Consider the following 23,603-nt stretch of genomic DNA (forward strand, 5'->3'; position numbering starts at 1 on the left):
CAGTTTAGAATATTATAGTATAGTATAACACAGTTTAGAATATTATACTATAACATAGTGTAGTATAGTATAACACAGTTTAGAATAATATACTATAGTATAACATAGTTTATAATTTTATAGTATAGTATAACATAGTTTATAATTTTATAGTATAGTATAGTATAACATTGCATAGTATAACATAGTATAGAATATTATAGTATAGTATAACATTACATAGTATAGTATAGTATAACATTGCATAGTATAGTATAGTATAGAATATTATAGTATAGTATAACATTGCATAGTATAACATAGTATAGAATATTATAGTATAGTATAACATTGCATAGTATAGTATAGTATAACATTGCATAGTATAGTATAGTATAACATTGCATAGTATAACATAGTATAGAATATTATAGTATAGTATAACATTGCATAGTATAACATAGTATAGAATATTATAGTATAGTATAACATTGCATAGTATAGTATAGTATAACATTGCATAGTATAGTATAGTATAACATTGCATAGTATAGTATAGTATAACATTGCATACTATAACATAGTATAGAATATTATAGTATAGTATAACATTGCATAGTATAACATAGTATAGAATATTATAGTATAGTATAACATTGCATAGTATAGTATAGTATAACATTGCATAGTATAGTATAGTATAACATTGCATAGTATAGTATAGTATAACATTGCATAGTATAACATAGTATAGAATATTATAGTATAGTATAGTATAACATTGCATACTATAACATAGTATAGAATATTATAGTATAGTATAACATTGCATAGTATAACATAGTATAGAATATTATAGTATAGTATAGTATAACATTGCATACTATAACATAGTATAGAATATTATAGTATAGTATAACATTGCATAGTATAACATAGTATAGAATATTATAGTATAGTATAGTATAACATTGCATACTATAACATAGTATAGAATATTATAGTATAGTATAGTATAACATTGCATAGTATAACATAGTATAGTATAGAATATTTTAGCATAGCACAGCATTGTATAAAACATATTGTACTCACAATGTACTAGAAGCCAGGTTTGTGTCCTCGTGCTTCAGTTTCCCGTCCAATGCCAGACCACGTTTCTCTCGGTTGTTGTTGAGGAAAGGGGTGAGGGTGTAGACTTTACAAAACGTTGAACTCGGAGCCACCACGTCACTGCGACAACGATAATCAATAACACCAGATCAGTTACACGAGGTTGTTGTTGAGGAAAGGGGTGAGGGTGTAGACTTTACAAAACGTTGAACTCGGAGCCACCACGTCACTGCGACAACGATAATCAATAACACCAGATCAGTTACACGAGGTTGTTGTTGAGGAAAGGGGTGAGGGTGTAGACTTTACAAAACGTTGAACTCGAAGCCACCACGTCACTGCGACAACGATAATCAATAACACCAGATCTGTTACACGAGGTTGACGTACCGTACGTGAGGATGGTTCTTATCTGTGATCATGACTAACGCTTGGCCTGCTTTTTAATGGATTTATAGTCTCAATTTGTGTTTATGACGGTTAACCAGGCATACCATCCGGCAATGTCTCAATCCTGAGAAACACTATGACAATAGTATTCTATCTCTATATCCACATGTCAGATTAGTTATTGATTAGTTATTGATTAGTTTAGTGAAGACTGGACTGGCCTACATGTCAGATTAGTTATTGAAGACTGGACTGGCCTACATGTCAGATTAGTTATTGAAGACTGGACTGGCCTACATGTCAGATTAGTTATTGAAGACTGGACTGGCCTACATGTCAGATTAGTTATTGAAGACTGGACTGGCCTACATGTCAGATTAGTTATTGAAGACTGGACTGGCCTACATGTCAGATTAGTTATTGATTAGTTATTGAAGACTGGACTGGCCTACATGTCAGATTAGTTATTGATTAGTTATTGAAGACTGGACTGGCCTACATGTCAGATTAGTTATTGAAGACTGGACTGGCCTACATGTCAGATTAGTTATTGATTAGTTATTGAAGACTGGACTGGCCTACATGTCAGATTAGTTATTGATTAGTTATTGACGACTGGACTGGCCTACATGTCAGATTAGTTATTGAAGACTGGACTGGCCTACATGTCAGATTAGTTAGTGAAGACAGGACTGGCCTACATGTCAGATTAGTTATTGAAGACTGGACTGGCCTACATGTCAGATTAGTTATTGAAGACTGGACTGGCCTACATGTCAGATTAGTTATTGATTAGTTATTGAAGACTGGACTGGCCTACATGTCAGATTAGTTATTGAAGACTGGACTGGCCTACATGTCAGATTAGTTATTGATTAGTTATCGAAGACTGGACTGGCCTACATGTCAGATTAGTTATTGAAGACTGGACTGGCCTACATGTCAGATTAGTTATTGATTAGTTATTGAAGACTGGACTGGCCTACATGTCAGATTAGTTATTGATTAGTTATTGAAGACTGGACTGGCCTACATGTCAGATTAGTTATTGATTAGTTATTGAAGACTGGACTGGCCTACATGTCAGATTAGTTATTGATTAGTTATTGAAGACTGGACTGGCCTACATGTCAGATTAGTTATTTAAGACTGGACTGGCCTACATGTCAGATTAGTTATTGATTAGTTATTGAAGACTGGACTGGCCTACATGTCAGATTAGTTATTGATTAGTTATGGAAGACTGGACTGGCCTACATGTCAGATTAGTTATTGATTAGTTATTGAAGACTGGACTGGTCTACATGTCAGATTAGTTATTTAAGACTGGACTGGCCTACATGTCAGATTAGTTATTGATTAGTTATGGAAGACTGGACTGGTCTACATGTCAGATTAATTATTGATTAGTTATTGAAGACTGGACTGGCCTACATGTCAGATTAGTTATGGATTAGTTATTGAAGACTGGACTGGCCTACATGTCAGATTAGTTATTGATTAGTTATTGAAGACTGGACTGGTCTACATGTCAGATTAGTTAGTGAAGACTAGACTGGCCTACATGTCAGATTAGTTATGGATTAGTTATTGAAGACTGGACTGGCCTACATGTCAGATTAGTTATGGAAGACTGGACTGGCCTACATGTCAGATTAGTTATGGAAGACTGGACTGGCCTACATGTCAGATTAGTTATGGATTAGTTATTGAAGACTGGACTGGCCTACATGTCAGATTAGTTATGGAAGACTGGACTGGCCTACATGTCAGATTAGTTATGGAAGACTGGACTGGCCTACATGTCAGATTAGTTATTGAAGACTGGACTGGTCTACATGTCAGATTAGTTATTTAAGACTGGACTGGCCTACATGTCAGATTAGTTATTGATTAGTTATGGAAGACTGGACTGGTCTACATGTCAGATTAATTATTGATTAGTTATTTAAGACTGGACTGGCCTACATGTCAGATTAGTTATTGATTAGTTATTGAAGACTGGACTGGCCTACATGTCAGATTAGTTATGGATTAGTTATTGAAGACTGGACTGGCCTACATGTCAGATTAGTTATTGATTAGTTATGGAAGACTGGACTGGCCTACATGTCAGATTAGTTATGGAAGACTGGACTGGCCTACATGTCAGATTAGTTAGTGAAGACTAGACTGGCCTACATGTCAGATTAGTTATGGAAGACTGGACTGGCCTACATGTCAGATTAGTTATGGAAGACTGGACTGGCCTACATGTCAGATTAGTTATGGAAGACTGGACTGGCCTACATGTCAGATTAGTTATGGAAGACTGGACTGGCCTACATGTCAGATTAGTTATTGAAGACTGGACTGGTCTACATGTCAGATTAGTTATTTAAGACTGGACTGGCCTACATGTCAGATTAGTTATTGATTAGTTATGGAAGACTGGACTGGTCTACATGTCAGATTAATTATTGATTAGTTATTGAAGACTGGACTGGCCTACATGTCAGATTAGTTATGGATTAGTTATTGAAGACTGGACTGGCCTACATGTCAGATTAGTTATGGAAGACTGGACTGGCCTACATGTCAGATTAGTTATGGAAGACTGGACTGGCCTACATGTCAGATTAGTTATTGAAGACTGGACTGGTCTACATGTCAGATTAGTTATTTAAGACTGGACTGGCCTACATGTCAGATTAGTTATTGATTAGTTATGGAAGACTGGACTGGTCTACATGTCAGATTAATTATTGATTAGTTATTGAAGACTGGACTGGCCTACATGTCAGATTAGTTATGGATTAGTTATTGAAGACTGGACTGGCCTACATGTCAGATTAGTTATTGATTAGTTATGGAAGACTGGACTGGCCTACATGTCAGATTAGTTATGGATTAGTTATTGAAGACTGGACTGGCCTACATGTCAGATTAGTTATGGAAGACTGGACTGGCCTACATGTCAGATTAGTTATGGAAGACTGGACTGGCCTACATGTCAGATTAGTTATGGAAGACTGGACTGGCCTACATGTCAGATTAGTTATGGAAGACTGGACTGGCCTACATGTCAGATTAGTTATGGAAGACTGGACTGGCCTACATGTCAGATTAGTTATGGAAGACTGGACTGGCCTACATGTCAGATTAGTTATGGATTAGTTATTGAAGACTGGACTGGCCTACATGTCAGATTAGTTATTGATTAGTTATGGAAGACTGGACTGGCCTACATGTCAGATTAGTTATGGAAGACTGGACTGGCCTACATGTCAGATTAGTTATGGAAGACTGGACTGGCCTACATGTCAGATTAGTTATTGAAGACTGGACTGGCCTACATGTCAGATTAGTTATGGATTAGTTATTGAAGACTGGACTGGCCTACATGTCAGATTAGTTATGGAAGACTGGACTGGCCTACATGTCAGATTAGTTATGGAAGACTGGACTGGCCTACATGTCAGATTAGTTATTGAAGACTGGACTGGTCTACATGTCAGATTAGTTATGGAAGACTGGACTGGCCTACATGTCAGATTAGTTATTGAAGACTGGAGTGGCCTACATGTCAGATTAGTTATTGAAGACTGGACTGGTCTACATGTCAGATTAGTTATGGAAGACTGGACTGGCCTACATGTCAGATTAGTTATTGAAGACTGGACTGGCCTACATGTCAGATTAGTTATGGATTAGTTATTGAAGACTGGACTGGCCTACATGTCAGATTAGTTATTGATTAGTTATGGAAGACTGGACTGGCCTACATGTCAGATTAGTTATGGAAGACTGGACTGGCCTACATGTCAGATTAGTTATTGAAGACTGGAGTGGCCTACATGTCAGATTAGTTATTTAAGACTGGACTGGCCTACATGTCAGATTAGTTATTGATTAGTTATTGAAGACTGGACTGGCCTACATGTCAGATTAGTTATGGATTAGTTATTGAAGACTGGACTGGCCTACATGTCAGATTAGTTAGTGAAGACTAGACTGGCCTACATGTCAGATTAGTTATTGAAGACTGGACTGGCCTACATGTCAGATTAGTTAGTGAAGACTAGACTGGCCTACATGTCAGATTAGTTATGGAAGACTGGACTGGCCTACATGTCAGATTAGTTATGGAAGACTGGACTGGCCTACATGTCAGATTAGTTAGTGAAGACTAGACTGGCCTACATGTCAGATTAGTTATGGATTAGTTATTGAAGACTGGACTGGCCTACATGTCAGATTAGTTATGGAAGACTGGACTGGCCTACATGTCAGATTAGTTATGGAAGACTGGACTGGCCTACATGTCAGATTAGTTATTGAAGACTGGACTGGCCTACATGTCAGATTAGTTATGGATTAGTTATTGAAGACTGGACTGGCCTACATGTCAGATTAGTTATGGATTAGTTATTGAAGACTGGACTGGCCTACATGTCAGATTAGTTATGGAAGACTGGACTGGCCTACATGTCAGATTAGTTATGGAAGACTGGACTGGCCTACATGTCAGATTAGTTATTGAAGACTGGACTGGCCTACATGTCAGATTAGTTATGGATTAGTTATTGAAGACTGGACTGGCCTACATGTCAGATTAGTTATTGAAGACTGGACTGGCCTACATGTCAGATTAGTTATTGATTAGTTATGGAAGACTGGACTGGCCTACATGTCAGATTAGTTATGGAAGACTGGACTGGCCTACATGTCAGATTAGTTATTGAAGACTGGACTGGCCTACATGTCAGATTAGTTATTTAAGACTGGACTGGCCTACATGTCAGATTAGTTATTTAAGACTGGACTGGCCTACATGTCAGATTAGTTATTGATTAGATATTGAAGACTGGACTGGCCTACATGTCAGATTAGTTATTAAAGACTGGACTGGCCTACATGTCAGATTAGTTATTTAAGACTGGACTGGCCTACATGTCAGATTAGTTATTGATTAGTTATTGAAGACTGGACTGGCCTACATGTCAGATTAGTTATTAAAGACTGGACTGGCCTACATGTCAGATTAGTTATTAAAGACAGGACTGGCCTACATGTCAGATTAGTTATTGATTAGTTATTGAAGACTGGACTGGCCTACATGTCAGATTAGTTATTAAAGACTGGACTGGCCTACATGTCAGATTAGTTATTGATTAGTTATTGAAGACTGGACTGGCCTACATGTCAGATTAGTTATTGATTAGTTATTGAAGACTGGACTGGCCTACATGTCAGATTAGTTATTGATTAGTTAATGAAGACTGGACTGGCCTACATGTCAGATTAGTTATTGATTAGTTATTGAAGACTGGACTGGCCTACATGTCAGATTAGTTATTGAAGACTGGACTGGCCTACATGTCAGATTAGTTATTGATTAGTTATTGAAGACTGGACTGGCCTACATGTCAGATTAGTTATTGATTAGTTATTGAAGACTGGACTGGTCTACATGTCAGATTAGTTATTAAAGACTGGACTGGCCTACATGTCAGATTAGTTATTGATTAGTTATTGAAGACTGGACTGGCCTACATGTCAGATTAGTTATTGAAGACTGGACTGGCCTACATGTCAGATTAGTTATTGATTAGTTATTGAAGACTGGACTGGCCTACATGTCAGATTAGTTATTGATTAGTTATTGAAGACTGGACTGGCCTACATGTCAGATTAGTTATTGATTAGTTATTGAAGACTGGACTGGCCTACATGTCAGATTAGTTATTGATTAGTTATCGAAGACTGGACTGGCCTACATGTCAGATTAGTTATTGAAGACTGGACTGGCCTACATGTCAGATTAGTTATTGATTAGTTATTGAAGACTGGACTGGCCTACATGTCAGATTAGTTATTGATTAGTTATTGAAGACTGGACTGGCCTACATGTCAGATTAGTTATTGATTAGTTATTGAAGACTGGACTGGTCTACATGTCAGATTAGTTATTGAAGACTGGACTGGCCTACATGTCAGATTAGTTATTGATTAGTTATCGAAGACTGGACTGGCCTACATGTCAGATTAGTTATTGATTAGTTATTGAAGACTGGATTGGCCTACATGTCAGATTAGTTATTGAAGACTGGACTGGCCTACATGTCAGATTAGTTATTGATTAGTTATTGAAGACTGGACTGGCCTACATGTCAGATTAGTTATTGATTAGTTATTGAAGACTGGACTGGCCTACATGTCAGATTAGTTATTGATTAGTTATTGAAGACTGGACTGGTCTACATGTCAGATTAGTTATTGAAGACTGGACTGGCCTACATGTCAGATTAGTTATTGATTAGTTATCGAAGACTGGACTGGCCTACGTGTCAGATTAGTTATTGATTAGTTATTGAAGACTGGACTGGCCTACATGTCAGATTAGTTATTGATTAGTTATTGAAGACTGGACTGGCCTACATGTCAGATTAGTTATTGATTAGTTATTGAAGACTGGACTGGCCTACATGTCAGATTAGTTATGGATTAGTTATTGAAGACTGGACTGGCCTACATGTCAGATTAGTTATGGAAGACTGGACTGGCCTACATGTCAGATTAGTTATGGAAGACTGGACTGGCCTACATGTCAGATTAGTTATTGAAGACTGGACTGGTCTACATGTCAGATTAGTTATTTAAGACTGGACTGGCCTACATGTCAGATTAGTTATTGATTAGTTATGGAAGACTGGACTGGTCTACATGTCAGATTAATTATTGATTAGTTATTGAAGACTGGACTGGCCTACATGTCAGATTAGTTATGGATTAGTTATTGAAGACTGGACTGGCCTACATGTCAGATTAGTTATGGAAGACTGGACTGGCCTACATGTCAGATTAGTTATGGAAGACTGGACTGGCCTACATGTCAGATTAGTTATTGAAGACTGGACTGGCCTACATGTCAGATTAGTTATGGATTAGTTATTGAAGACTGGACTGGCCTACATGTCAGATTAGTTATTGATTAGTTATGGAAGACTGGACTGGCCTACATGTCAGATTAGTTATGGAAGACTGGACTGGCCTACATGTCAGATTAGTTATTGAAGACTGGAGTGGCCTACATGTCAGATTAGTTATTTAAGACTGGACTGGCCTACATGTCAGATTAGTTATTGAAGACTGGACTGGCCTACATGTCAGATTAGTTAGTGAAGACTAGACTGGCCTACATGTCAGATTAGTTATGGATTAGTTATTGAAGACTGGACTGGCCTACATGTCAGATTAGTTATGGAAGACTGGACTGGCCTACATGTCAGATTAGTTATGGAAGACTGGACTGGCCTACATGTCAGATTAGTTATTGAAGACTGGACTGGCCTACATGTCAGATTAGTTATGGATTAGTTATTGAAGACTGGACTGGCCTACATGTCAGATTAGTTATGGAAGACTGGACTGGCCTACATGTCAGATTAGTTATGGAAGACTGGACTGGCCTACATGTCAGATTAGTTATTGAAGACTGGACTGGCCTACATGTCAGATTAGTTATGGATTAGTTATGGAAGACTGGACTGGCCTACATGTCAGATTAGTTATTGAAGACTGGACTGGCCTACATGTCAGATTAGTTATTTAAGACTGGACTGGCCTACATGTCAGATTAGTTATTTAAGACTGGACTGGCCTACATGTCAGATTAGTTATTGATTAGATATTGAAGACTGGACTGGCCTACATGTCAGATTAGTTATTAAAGACTGGACTGGCCTACATGTCAGATTAGTTATTTAAGACTGGACTGGCCTACATGTCAGATTAGTTATTGATTAGTTATTGAAGACCGGACTGGCCTACATGTCAGATTAGTTATTAAAGACTGGACTGGCCTACATGTCAGATTAGTTATTAAAGACAGGACTGGCCTACATGTCAGATTAGTTATTGATTAGTTATTGAAGACTGGACTGGCCTACATGTCAGATTAGTTATTAAAGACTGGACTGGCCTACATGTCAGATTAGTTATTGATTAGTTATTGAAGACTGGACTGGCCTACATGTCAGATTAGTTATTGATTAGTTATTGAAGACTGGACTGGCCTACATGTCAGATTAGTTATTGATTAGTTAATGAAGACTGGACTGGCCTACATGTCAGATTAGTTATTGATTAGTTATTGAAGACTGGACTGGCCTACATGTCAGATTAGTTATTGAAGACTGGACTGGCCTACATGTCAGATTAGTTATTGATTAGTTATTGAAGACTGGACTGGCCTACATGTCAGATTAGTTATTGATTAGTTATTGAAGACTGGACTGGTCTACATGTCAGATTAGTTATTAAAGACTGGACTGGCCTACATGTCAGATTAGTTATTGATTAGTTATTGAAGACTGGACTGGCCTACATGTCAGATTAGTTATTGAAGACTGGACTGGCCTACATGTCAGATTAGTTATTGATTAGTTATTGAAGACTGGACTGGCCTACATGTCAGATTAGTTATTGATTAGTTATTGAAGACTGGACTGGCCTACATGTCAGATTAGTTATTGAAGACTGGACTGGCCTACATGTCAGATTAGTTATTGATTAGTTATTGAAGACTGGACTGGCCTACATGTCAGATTAGTTATTGATTAGTTATTGAAGACTGGACTGGCCTACATGTCAGATTAGTTATTGAAGACTGGACTGGCCTACATGTCAGATTAGTTATTGATTAGTTATTGAAGACTGGACTGGATTACATGTCAGATTAGTTATTGATTAGTTATTGAAGACTGGACTGTCCTACATGTCAGATTAGTTATTGATTAGTTATTGAAGACTGGACTGGCCTACATGTCAGATTAGTTATTGATTAGTTATTGAAGACTGGACTGGCCTACATGTCAGATTAGTTATTGATTAGTTATCGAAGACTGGACTGGCCTACATGTCAGATTAGTTATTGAAGACTGGACTGGCCTACATGTCAGATTAGTTATTGATTAGTTATTGAAGACTGGACTGGCCTACATGTCAGATTAGTTATTGATTAGTTATTGAAGACTGGACTGGCCTACATGTCAGATTAGTTATTGATTAGTTATTGAAGACTGGACTGGTCTACATGTCAGATTAGTTATTGAAGACTGGACTGGCCTACATGTCAGATTAGTTATTGATTAGTTATCGAAGACTGGACTGGCCTACATGTCAGATTAGTTATTGATTAGTTATTGAAGACTGGATTGGCCTACATGTCAGATTAGTTATTGAAGACTGGACTGGCCTACATGTCAGATTAGTTATTGATTAGTTATTGAAGACTGGACTGGCCTACATGTCAGATTAGTTATTGATTAGTTATTGAAGACTGGACTGGCCTACATGTCAGATTAGTTATTGATTAGTTATTGAAGACTGGACTGGTCTACATGTCAGATTAGTTATTGAAGACTGGACTGGCCTACATGTCAGATTAGTTATTGATTAGTTATCGAAGACTGGACTGGCCTACGTGTCAGATTAGTTATTGATTAGTTATTGAAGACTGGACTGGCCTACATGTCAGATTAGTTATTGATTAGTTATTGAAGACTGGACTGGCCTACATGTCAGATTAGTTATTGATTAGTTATTGAAGACTGGACTGGCCTACATGTCAGATTAGTTATTGATTAGTTATTGAAGACTGGACTGGCCTACATGTCAGATTAGTTATTGATTAGTTAATGAAGACTGGACTGGCCTACATGTCAGATTAGTTATTGATTAGTTATTGAAGACTGGACTGGCCTACATGTCAGATTAGTTATTGAAGACTGGACTGGCCTACATGTCAGATTAGTTATTGATTAGTTATTGAAGACTGGACTGGCCTACATGTCAGATTAGTTATTGATTAGTTATTGAAGACTGGACTGGCCTACATGTCAGATTAGTTATTGATTAGTTATCGAAGACTGGACTGGCCTACATGTCAGATTAGTTATGGAAGACTGGACTGGCCTACATGTCAGATTAGTTATTGAAGACTGGAGTGGCCTACATGTCAGATTAGTTATTTAAGACTGGACTGGCCTACATGTCAGATTAGTTATTGATTAGTTATTGAAGACTGGACTGGCCTACATGTCAGATTAGTTATGGATTAGTTATTGAAGACTGGACTGGCCTACATGTCAGATTAGTTAGTGAAGACTAGACTGGCCTACATGTCAGATTAGTTATTGAAGACTGGACTGGCCTACATGTCAGATTAGTTAGTGAAGACTAGACTGGCCTACATGTCAGATTAGTTATGGAAGACTGGACTGGCCTACATGTCAGATTAGTTATGGAAGACTGGACTGGCCTACATGTCAGATTAGTTAGTGAAGACTAGACTGGCCTACATGTCAGATTAGTTATGGATTAGTTATTGAAGACTGGACTGGCCTACATGTCAGATTAGTTATGGAAGACTGGACTGGCCTACATGTCAGATTAGTTATGGAAGACTGGACTGGCCTACATGTCAGATTAGTTATTGAAGACTGGACTGGCCTACATGTCAGATTAGTTATGGATTAGTTATTGAAGACTGGACTGGCCTACATGTCAGATTAGTTATGGATTAGTTATTGAAGACTGGACTGGCCTACATGTCAGATTAGTTATGGAAGACTGGACTGGCCTACATGTCAGATTAGTTATGGAAGACTGGACTGGCCTACATGTCAGATTAGTTATTGAAGACTGGACTGGCCTACATGTCAGATTAGTTATGGATTAGTTATTGAAGACTGGACTGGCCTACATGTCAGATTAGTTATTGAAGACTGGACTGGCCTACATGTCAGATTAGTTATTGATTAGTTATGGAAGACTGGACTGGCCTACATGTCAGATTAGTTATGGAAGACTGGACTGGCCTACATGTCAGATTAGTTATTGAAGACTGGACTGGCCTACATGTCAGATTAGTTATTTAAGACTGGACTGGCCTACATGTCAGATTAGTTATTTAAGACTGGACTGGCCTACATGTCAGATTAGCTATTGATTAGATATTGAAGACTGGACTGGCCTACATGTCAGATTAGTTATTAAAGACTGGACTGGCCTACATGTCAGATTAGTTATTTAAGACTGGACTGGCCTACATGTCAGATTAGTTATTGAATAGTTATTGAAGACTGGACTGGCCTACATGTCAGATTAGTTATTAAAGACTGGACTGGCCTACATGTCAGATTAGTTATTAAAGACAGGACTGGCCTACATGTCAGATTAGTTATTGATTAGTTATTGAAGACTGGACTGGCCTACATGTCAGATTAGTTATTAAAGACTGGACTGGCCTACATGTCAGATTAGTTATTGATTAGTTATTGAAGACTGGACTGGCCTACATGTCAGATTAGTTATTGATTAGTTATTGAAGACTGGACTGGCCTACATGTCAGATTAGTTATTGATTAGTTAATGAAGACTGGACTGGCCTACATGTCAGATTAGTTATTGATTAGTTATTGAAGACTGGACTGGCCTACATGTCAGATTAGTTATTGAAGACTGGACTGGCCTACATGTCAGATTAGTTATTGATTAGTTATTGAAGACTGGACTGGCCTACATGTCAGATTAGTTATTAATTAGTTATTGAAGACTGGACTGGTCTACATGTCAGATTAGTTATTAAAGACTGGACTGGCCTACATGTCAGATTAGTTATTGATTAGTTATTGAAGACTGGACTGGCCTACATGTCAGATTAGTTATTGAAGACTGGACTGGCCTACATGTCAGATTAGTTATTGATTAGTTATTGAAGACTGGACTGGCCTACATGTCAGATTAGTTATTGATTAGTTATTGAAGACTGGACTGGCCTACATGTCAGATTAGTTATTGATTAGTTATTGAAGACTGGACTGGCCTACATGTCAGATTAGTTATTGATTAGTTATCGAAGACTGGACTGGCCTACATGTCAGATTAGTTATTGAAGACTGGACTGGCCTACATGTCAGATTAGTTATTGATTAGTTATTGAAGACTGGACTGGCCTACATGTCAGATTAGTTATTGATTAGTTATTGAAGACTGGACTGGCCTACATGTCAGATTAGTTATTGATTAGTTATTGAAGACTGGACTGGTCTACATGTCAGATTAGTTATTGAAGACTGGACTGGCCTACATGTCAGATTAGTTATTGATTAGTTATCGAAGACTGGACTGGCCTACATGTCAGATTAGTTATTGATTAGTTATTGAAGACTGGATTGGCCTACATGTCAGATTAGTTATTGAAGACTGGACTGGCCTACATGTCAGATTAGTTATTGATTAGTTATTGAAGACTGGACTGGCCTACATGTCAGATTAGTTATTGATTAGTTATTGAAGACTGGACTGGCCTACATGTCAGATTAGTTATTGATTAGTTATTGAAGACTGGACTGGTCTACATGTCAGATTAGTTATTGAAGACTGGACTGGCCTACATGTCAGATTAGTTATTGATTAGTTATCGAAGACTGGACTGGCCTACGTGTCAGATTAGTTATTGATTAGTTATTGAAGACTGGACTGGCCTACATGTCAGATTAGTTATTGATTAGTTATTGAAGACTGGACTGGCCTACATGTCAGATTAGTTATTGATTAGTTATTGAAGACTGGACTGGCCTACATGTCAGATTAGTTATGGATTAGTTATTGAAGACTGGACTGGCCTACATGTCAGATTAGTTATGGAAGACTGGACTGGCCTACATGTCAGATTAGTTATGGAAGACTGGACTGGCCTACATGTCAGATTAGTTATTGAAGACTGGACTGGTCTACATGTCAGATTAGTTATTTAAGACTGGACTGGCCTACATGTCAGATTAGTTATTGATTAGTTATGGAAGACTGGACTGGTCTACATGTCAGATTAATTATTGATTAGTTATTGAAGACTGGACTGGCCTACATGTCAGATTAGTTATGGATTAGTTATTGAAGACTGGACTGGCCTACATGTCAGATTAGTTATGGAAGACTGGACTGGCCTACATGTCAGATTAGTTATGGAAGACTGGACTGGCCTACATGTCAGATTAGTTATTGAAGACTGGACTGGCCTACATGTCAGATTAGTTATGGATTAGTTATTGAAGACTGGACTGGCCTACATGTCAGATTAGTTATTGATTAGTTATGGAAGACTGGACTGGCCTACATGTCAGATTAGTTATGGAAGACTGGACTGGCCTACATGTCAGATTAGTTATTGAAGACTGGAGTGGCCTACATGTCAGATTAGTTATTTAAGACTGGACTGGCCTACATGTCAGATTAGTTATTGAAGACTGGACTGGCCTACATGTCAGATTAGTTAGTGAAGACTAGACTGGCCTACATGTCAGATTAGTTATGGATTAGTTATTGAAGACTGGACTGGCCTACATGTCAGATTAGTTATGGAAGACTGGACTGGCCTACATGTCAGATTAGTTATGGAAGACTGGACTGGCCTACATGTCAGATTAGTTATTGAAGACTGGACTGGCCTACATGTCAGATTAGTTATGGATTAGTTATTGAAGACTGGACTGGCCTACATGTCAGATTAGTTATGGAAGACTGGACTGGCCTACATGTCAGATTAGTTATGGAAGACTGGACTGGCCTACATGTCAGATTAGTTATTGAAGACTGGACTGGCCTACATGTCAGATTAGTTATGGATTAGTTATTGAAGACTGGACTGGCCTACATGTCAGATTAGTTATTGATTAGTTATGGAAGACTGGACTGGCCTACATGTCAGATTAGTTATTGAAGACTGGACTGGCCTACATGTCAGATTAGTTATTTAAGACTGGACTGGCCTACATGTCAGATTAGTTATTTAAGACTGGACTGGCCTACATGTCAGATTAGTTATTGATTAGATATTGAAGACTGGACTGGCCTACATGTCAGATTAGTTATTAAAGACTGGACTGGCCTACATGTCAGATTAGTTATTTAAGACTGGACTGGCCTACATGTCAGATTAGTTATTGATTAGTTATTGAAGACCGGACTGGCCTACATGTCAGATTAGTTATTAAAGACTGGACTGGCCTACATGTCAGATTAGTTATTAAAGACAGGACTGGCCTACATGTCAGATTAGTTATTGATTAGTTATTGAAGACTGGACTGGCCTACATGTCAGATTAGTTATTAAAGACTGGACTGGCCTACATGTCAGATTAGTTATTGATTAGTTATTGAAGACTGGACTGGCCTACATGTCAGATTAGTTATTGATTAGTTATTGAAGACTGGACTGGCCTACATGTCAGATTAGTTATTGATTAGTTAATGAAGACTGGACTGGCCTACATGTCAGATTAGTTATTGATTAGTTATTGAAGACTGGACTGGCCTACATGTCAGATTAGTTATTGAAGACTGGACTGGCCTACATGTCAGATTAGTTATTGATTAGTTATTGAAGACTGGACTGGCCTACATGTCAGATTAGTTATTGATTAGTTATTGAAGACTGGACTGGTCTACATGTCAGATTAGTTATTAAAGACTGGACTGGCCTACATGTCAGATTAGTTATTGATTAGTTATTGAAGACTGGACTGGCCTACATGTCAGATTAGTTATTGAAGACTGGACTGGCCTACATGTCAGATTAGTTATTGATTAGTTATTGAAGACTGGACTGGCCTACATGTCAGATTAGTTATTGATTAGTTATTGAAGACTGGACTGGCCTACATGTCAGATTAGTTATTGAAGACTGGACTGGCCTACATGTCAGATTAGTTATTGATTAGTTATTGAAGACTGGACTGGCCTACATGTCAGATTAGTTATTGATTAGTTATTGAAGACTGGACTGGCCTACATGTCAGATTAGTTATTGAAGACTGGACTGGCCTACATGTCAGATTAGTTATTGATTAGTTATTGAAGACTGGACTGGATTACATGTCAGATTAGTTATTGATTAGTTATTGAAGACTGGACTGTCCTACATGTCAGATTAGTTATTGATTAGTTATTGAAGACTGGACTGGCCTACATGTCAGATTAGTTATTGATTAGTTATTGAAGACTGGACTGGCCTACATGTCAGATTAGTTATTGATTAGTTATCGAAGACTGGACTGGCCTACATGTCAGATTAGTTATTGAAGACTGGACTGGCCTACATGTCAGATTAGTTATTGATTAGTTATTGAAGACTGGACTGGCCTACATGTCAGATTAGTTATTGATTAGTTATTGAAGACTGGACTGGCCTACATGTCAGATTAGTTATTGATTAGTTATTGAAGACTGGACTGGTCTACATGTCAGATTAGTTATTGAAGACTGGACTGGCCTACATGTCAGATTAGTTATTGATTAGTTATCGAAGACTGGACTGGCCTACATGTCAGATTAGTTATTGATTAGTTATTGAAGACTGGATTGGCCTACATGTCAGATTAGTTATTGAAGACTGGACTGGCCTACATGTCAGATTAGTTATTGATTAGTTATTGAAGACTGGACTGGCCTACATGTCAGATTAGTTATTGATTAGTTATTGAAGACTGGACTGGCCTACATGTCAGATTAGTTATTGATTAGTTATTGAAGACTGGACTGGTCTACATGTCAGATTAGTTATTGAAGACTGGACTGGCCTACATGTCAGATTAGTTATTGATTAGTTATCGAAGACTGGACTGGCCTACGTGTCAGATTAGTTATTGATTAGTTATTGAAGACTGGACTGGCCTACATGTCAGATTAGTTATTGATTAGTTATTGAAGACTGGACTGGCCTACATGTCAGATTAGTTATTGATTAGTTATTGAAGACTGGACTGGCCTACATGTCAGATTAGTTATTGATTAGTTATTGAAGACTGGACTGGCCTACATGTCAGATTAGTTATTGATTAGTTAATGAAGACTGGACTGGCCTACATGTCAGATTAGTTATTGATTAGTTATTGAAGACTGGACTGGCCTACATGTCAGATTAGTTATTGAAGACTGGACTGGCCTACATGTCAGATTAGTTATTGATTAGTTATTGAAGACTGGACTGGCCTACATGTCAGATTAGTTATTGATTAGTTATTGAAGACTGGACTGGTCTACATGTCAGATTAGTTATTAAAGACTGGACTGGCCTACATGTCAGATTAGTTATTGATTAGTTATTGAAGACTGGACTGGCCTACATGTCAGATTAGTTATTGAAGACTGGACTGGCCTACATGTCAGATTAGTTATTGATTAGTTATTGAAGACTGGACTGGCCTACATGTCAGATTAGTTATTGATTAGTTATTGAAGACTGGACTGGCCTACATGTCAGATTAGTTATTGAAGACTGGACTGGCCTACATGTCAGATTAGTTATTGATTAGTTATTGAAGACTGGACTGGCCTACATGTCAGATTAGTTATTGATTAGTTATTGAAGACTGGACTGGCCTACATGTCAGATTAGTTATTGAAGACTGGACTGGCCTACATGTCAGATTAGTTATTGATTAGTTATTGAAGACTGGACTGGATTACATGTCAGATTAGTTATTGATTAGTTATTGAAGACTGGACTGTCCTACATGTCAGATTAGTTATTGATTAGTTATTGAAGACTGGACTGGCCTACATGTCAGATTAGTTATTGATTAGTTATTGAAGACTGGACTGGCCTACATGTCAGATTAGTTATTGATTAGTTATCGAAGACTGGACTGGCCTACATGTCAGATTAGTTATTGAAGACTGGACTGGCCTACATGTCAGATTAGTTATTGATTAGTTATTGAAGACTGGACTGGCCTACATGTCAGATTAGTTATTGATTAGTTATTGAAGACTGGACTGGCCTACATGTCAGATTAGTTATTGATTAGTTATTGAAGACTGGACTGGTCTACATGTCAGATTAGTTATTGAAGACTGGACTGGCCTACATGTCAGATTAGTTATTGATTAGTTATCGAAGACTGGACTGGCCTACATGTCAGATTAGTTATTGATTAGTTATTGAAGACTGGATTGGCCTACATGTCAGATTAGTTATTGAAGACTGGACTGGCCTACATGTCAGATTAGTTATTGATTAGTTATTGAAGACTGGACTGGCCTACATGTCAGATTAGTTATTGATTAGTTATTGAAGACTGGACTGGCCTACATGTCAGATTAGTTATTGATTAGTTATTGAAGACTGGACTGGTCTACATGTCAGATTAGTTATTGAAGACTGGACTGGCCTACATGTCAGATTAGTTATTGATTAGTTATCGAAGACTGGACTGGCCTACGTGTCAGATTAGTTATTGATTAGTTATTGAAGACTGGACTGGCCTACATGTCAGATTAGTTATTGATTAGTTATTGAAGACTGGACTGGCCTACATGTCAGATTAGTTATTGATTAGTTATTGAAGACTGGACTGGCCTACATGTCAGATTAGTTATTGATTAGTTATCGAAGACTGGACTGGCCTACATGTCAGATTAGTTATTGAAGACTGGACTGGCCTACATGTCAGATTAGTTATTGAAGACTGGACTGGCCTACATGTCAGATTAGTTATTGATTAGTTATTGAAGACAGGACTGGCCTACATGTCAGATTTCTGTGTTGTAAAAAAGGCAAAGGAACGTACTCTGTCTCCTCTGTTGCGACCGGGCATCTGTATTGTGCTGTGTTGAATAGACAGATGTCAGCATACTGACGCACTGTGAATAGAAATTACAATCGTTACAGATGTAGTATCTTAATTTGATCACTCTTTTGTTGCTGAGAATATTCCTTAGATGAGCTTCATGAATTCACTGAAAACCTACATTAACAGTATTAATAACGTTAACCACCGTCCAAATAACATTATGGACTAAACGTTCAAATCCTGTTGCTGCAGGATTATTTTTTGTTGCCGTGACAATATAGGTCAAAGATCCTACATCTGCAGAACGTATCAACGTTCTGAAAGAAACACACAGGACTACCAGTAATACGTTGCTGTCACCTGAAATCTTCATCTTCTTCACCGTCTTGTTGGTGTTGTTTGTGACGTGAACGTTGACACTGATAGGCTCCCGTGGTAGTAGATCTGGAAGGAAAGATGCAAAAGATATTACTGTACCCCCCAAACAAACACCCTCCTCCCCCCAGAAAAACAGTAGACCTAGTAATGTAATGTGGATTAACACTGTATATTGTAGAGTAATGTAGTATAATGTAGAATAATGGAAGATAATGCAATGAAATGTAGAGGAATGTAGTATGATGTAGAGAAATGTAGAGTAATGTAGTATAATGTAGTATGATGTAGAGTAATGTAGTATAATGTGGAGTAATGTAGTATAATGTAGTATGATGTGGAGTAATGCAATGCAATGTAGAGTAATGTAGTATAATATAGAGTAATGTAGTATTATGCGGTATGATGTAGAGTAATGTAGTATAATGTAGAGTAATGTGGTATAATGTAGAGTAATATATTATAATGTAGTATGAAGCAGAGTAATGTAGTATAATGTAATATGATGGGGAGTATTGTAGTATGATGTGGAGTAATGTAGTATAACGTGGAGTAATGTAGTACAATGTAGAGTAATGTGGTATAATATAGTATGATGTAGTATAACGTAGAGTAATGTAGTATAATGTAGAGTAATTTGGCATAATGTAGAGTAATGTAATAAAATGTAGGGTAATGCAGGGTAATGTCGTGTGATGTAGTAGAATGTAGAGTAATGTAGTAGAATGTAGAGTAATGTAGTAGAATGTAGAGTAATGTAGTATGATGTAGGGTAATGTAGTAGAATGTAGAGTAATGTAGTAGAATGTAGAGTCATGTAGTATAATGTAGAGTAATGTAGTATGATGTAGAGTAATGTAGTATAATATAGTATAATGTGGAGTAATGTAATAAAATGTATGGTAATGTAGGGTAATGTCGTGTGATGTAGTAGAATGTAGAGTAATGTAGTAGAATGTAGAGTAATGTAGTAGAATGTAGAGTAATGTAGTATGATGTAGGGTAATGTAGTAGAATGTAGAGTAATGTAGTAGAATGTAGAGTCATGTAGTATAATGTAGAGTAATGTAGTATGATGTAGTATAATGTGGAGTAATGTAGTATAATATAGTATGATGTAGAGTGATGTAGTATGATGTAGAGCAGTGGTTCCCAAGCTTTTTATAGTCCTGTACCCCTTCAAACATTCAACCTCCAGCTGTACCCCCTCTAGCACCAGGGTCAGCGCACTCTCAAATCTGGTTTTTCGTCATCATTTTAAGCCTGCCACACACACACTATGTGATAAATTCATTAACCTTTTGTGACTAGGGGGCAGTATTTTCATTTTTGGAAAAATAACGTTCCCGTAGTAAACGGGATATTTTGTCAGGACAAGATGCTAGAATATGCATATAATTGACAGCCTAGGATAGAAAACACTGTAAAGTTTCCAAAACTGTAAAAATATTGTCTGTGAGTATAACAGAACTGATATTGCAGGCGAAAACCTGAGAAAAATCCACACACACACTATACGATACATTTATTAAACAGAAGAATGAGTGTGAGTTTTTGTCACAACCCGGCTTGTGGGAAGTGACAAAGAGCTCTTATAGGACCAGGGCACAAATAATAATATTATAATAATCAATTATTTTGCTCTTTATTTAACTATCTTACATATAAAACCTTATTTGTTCATCAGAAAAGGTGAATATCTCACAACAGGTTAATGAGAAGGGTGTGCTTTAAAGGATGCACATAACTCTTTCAGGGCATGAAAGAGATAACGAATCCAATTGTTTGTGTCATCCATTTTGGTTAAGTACCTGCGTAATTGGCACCCAACTCACTCAGTTGCTTCGCTATATCACATTGTCCGTAAGCTTGAGTTCATTTACACACAAAAAAATCATACAACAATGGAAAGACCTGTGTGTTGTCCTTGTTAATGCAGACAGAGAAGAGCTCCAACTTCTTAATCACAGCCTCAATTTTGTCCCGCACATTGAATATAGTTGTGGAGAATCCCTGTAATCCTAGATTCAGATCATTCAAGTGAGAAAAAACATCACCCAGACAGGACAGTCATCATCACCCAGACAGGGGCCTTCTGATTTCACAAAGTTAACCATTGTCACGTATTCCCATCCCCATTCCCATCCCCATCCCCATTCCCATCCCCATCCCCATTCCCATTCCCATTCCCATTCCCATTCCCATTCCCATTCCCATTCCCATCCCCATCCCCATCCCCATCCCCATTCCCATCCCCATTCCCATTCCCATTCCCACTCCCATCCCCATCCCCATTCTCCTTCAGCTGTAACACATAGAATTCACTGTTATGCGAAGCAGTAATTGTTTCAAAACATCTCCTGCCATATCACTAATGCATCGTGGTACAGTGTTGTTCGATGAAGGGATATGTCTGTGTAACGGATGTGAAACGGCTAGCTTAGTTAGCGGTGCTGCTGGTGTCACGGATGTCAAATGGCTAGCTTAGTTAGCGGTGGTGCTGGTGTAACGGATGTGAAACGGCTAGCTTAGTTAGCGGTGGTGCTGGTGTAACGGATGTGAAACGGCTAGCTCAGTTAGCGGTGGTGCGCCAAATAGCGTTTCAATCGGTGACTTCACTTGCTCTGAGACCTTGAAGTAGTGGTTACCCTTGCTCTGCGAGGGCCGCGGCTTTTGTGGAGCGATGGGTAACGATGCTTCGAGGGGTGACTGTTGTTGATGTATGCAGAGGGTCCCTGGTTCGCGCCCGGGTATGGGCGAGGGGACGGTTTAAAGTTATACTGTTACATCTGTATAGTCTTTTCCCGCCTTTTCCCCCGGCAGCAGGAAGAATTAAGTCCTTCAAAATAGTATGGGGCTTGTCTGTCCTAGCCAGTCCTCCACAATAGTATGGGGCTTGTCTGTCCTAGCCAGTCCTCCACAATAGTATGGGGCTTGTCTGTCCTAGCCAGTCCTCTACAATAGTATGGGGCTTGTCTGTCCTAGCCAGTCCTACAATAGTATGGGGCTTGTCTGTCCTAGCCAGTCCTCCACAATAGTATGGGGCTTGTCTGTCCTAGCCAGTCCTCCACAATAGTATGGGGCTCGTCTGTCCTAGCCAGTCCTCTACAATAGTATGGGGCTGTCCTAGCCAGTCCTCTACAATAGTATGGGGCTTGTCTGTCCTAGCCAGTCCTCTACAATAGTATGGGGCTTGTCTGTCCTAGCCAGTCCTCTACAATAGTATGGGGCTTGTCTGTCCTAGCCAGTCCTCCACAATAGTATGGGGCTTGTCTGTCCTAGCCAGTCCTCCACAATAGTATGGGGCTTGTCTGTCCTAGCCAGTCCTCTACAATAGTATGGGGCTTGTCTGTCCTAGCCAGTCCTCTACAATAGTATGGGGCTTGTCTGTCCTAGCCAGTCCTCCACAATAGTATGGGGCTTGTCTGTCCTAGCCAGTCCTCCACAATAGTATGGGGCTTGTCTGTCCTAGCCAGTCCTCCACAATAGTATGGGGCTTGTCTGTCCTAGCCAGTCCTCTACAATAGTATGGGGCTTGTCTGTCCTAGCCAGTCCTCTACAATAGTATGGGGCTTGTCTGTCCTAGCCAGTCCTCCACAATAGTATGGGGCTTGTCTGTCCTAGCCAGTCCTCCACAATAGTATGGGGCTTGTCTGTCCTAGCCAGTCCTCTACAATAGTATGGGGCTTGTCTGTCCTAGCCAGTCCTCCACAATAGTATGGGGCTTGTCTGTCCTAGCCAGTCCTCTACAATAGTATGGGGCTTGTCTGTCCTAGCCAGTCCTCCACAATAGTATGGGGCTTGTCTGTCCTAGCCAGTCCTCCACAATAGTATGGGGCTTGTCTGTCCTAGCCAGTCCTCCACAATAGTATGGGGCTTGTCTGTCCTAGCCAGTCCTCTACAATAGTATGGGGCTTGTCTGTCCTAGCCAGTCCTCTACAATAGTATGGGGCTTGTCTGTCCTAGCCAGTCCTCTACAATAGTATGGGGCTTGTCTGTCCTAGCCAGTCCTCCACAATAGTATGGGGCTTGTCTGTCCTAGCCAGTCCTCCACAATAGTATGGGCTTGTCTGTCCTAGCCAGTCCTCCACAATAGTATGGGGCTTGTCTGTCTGTCCTACAATAGTA

General features: G+C 38.7%; 1 long non-coding RNA gene across 1 annotated transcript; it reads right to left on the bottom strand.

The window, feature by feature from the left end:
- Positions 1–1,078: 1,078 nt before the first annotated feature.
- Positions 1,079–19,529, bottom strand: LOC124028042. Its single transcript, XR_006837542.1, has 3 exons — positions 19,461–19,529; positions 19,098–19,170; positions 1,079–1,321 (listed from the first exon to the last, which is right to left on the bottom strand). It is a non-coding gene; the product is annotated as an uncharacterized LOC124028042 (long non-coding RNA).
- Between the last annotated feature and the right edge of the window lie 4,074 nt (positions 19,530–23,603).

The sequence above is a fragment of the Oncorhynchus gorbuscha genome, unplaced genomic scaffold, assembly GCF_021184085.1.
Source record: "Oncorhynchus gorbuscha isolate QuinsamMale2020 ecotype Even-year unplaced genomic scaffold, OgorEven_v1.0 Un_scaffold_3678, whole genome shotgun sequence".
NCBI classification, from domain to species: Eukaryota; Metazoa; Chordata; class Actinopteri; order Salmoniformes; family Salmonidae; genus Oncorhynchus; species Oncorhynchus gorbuscha.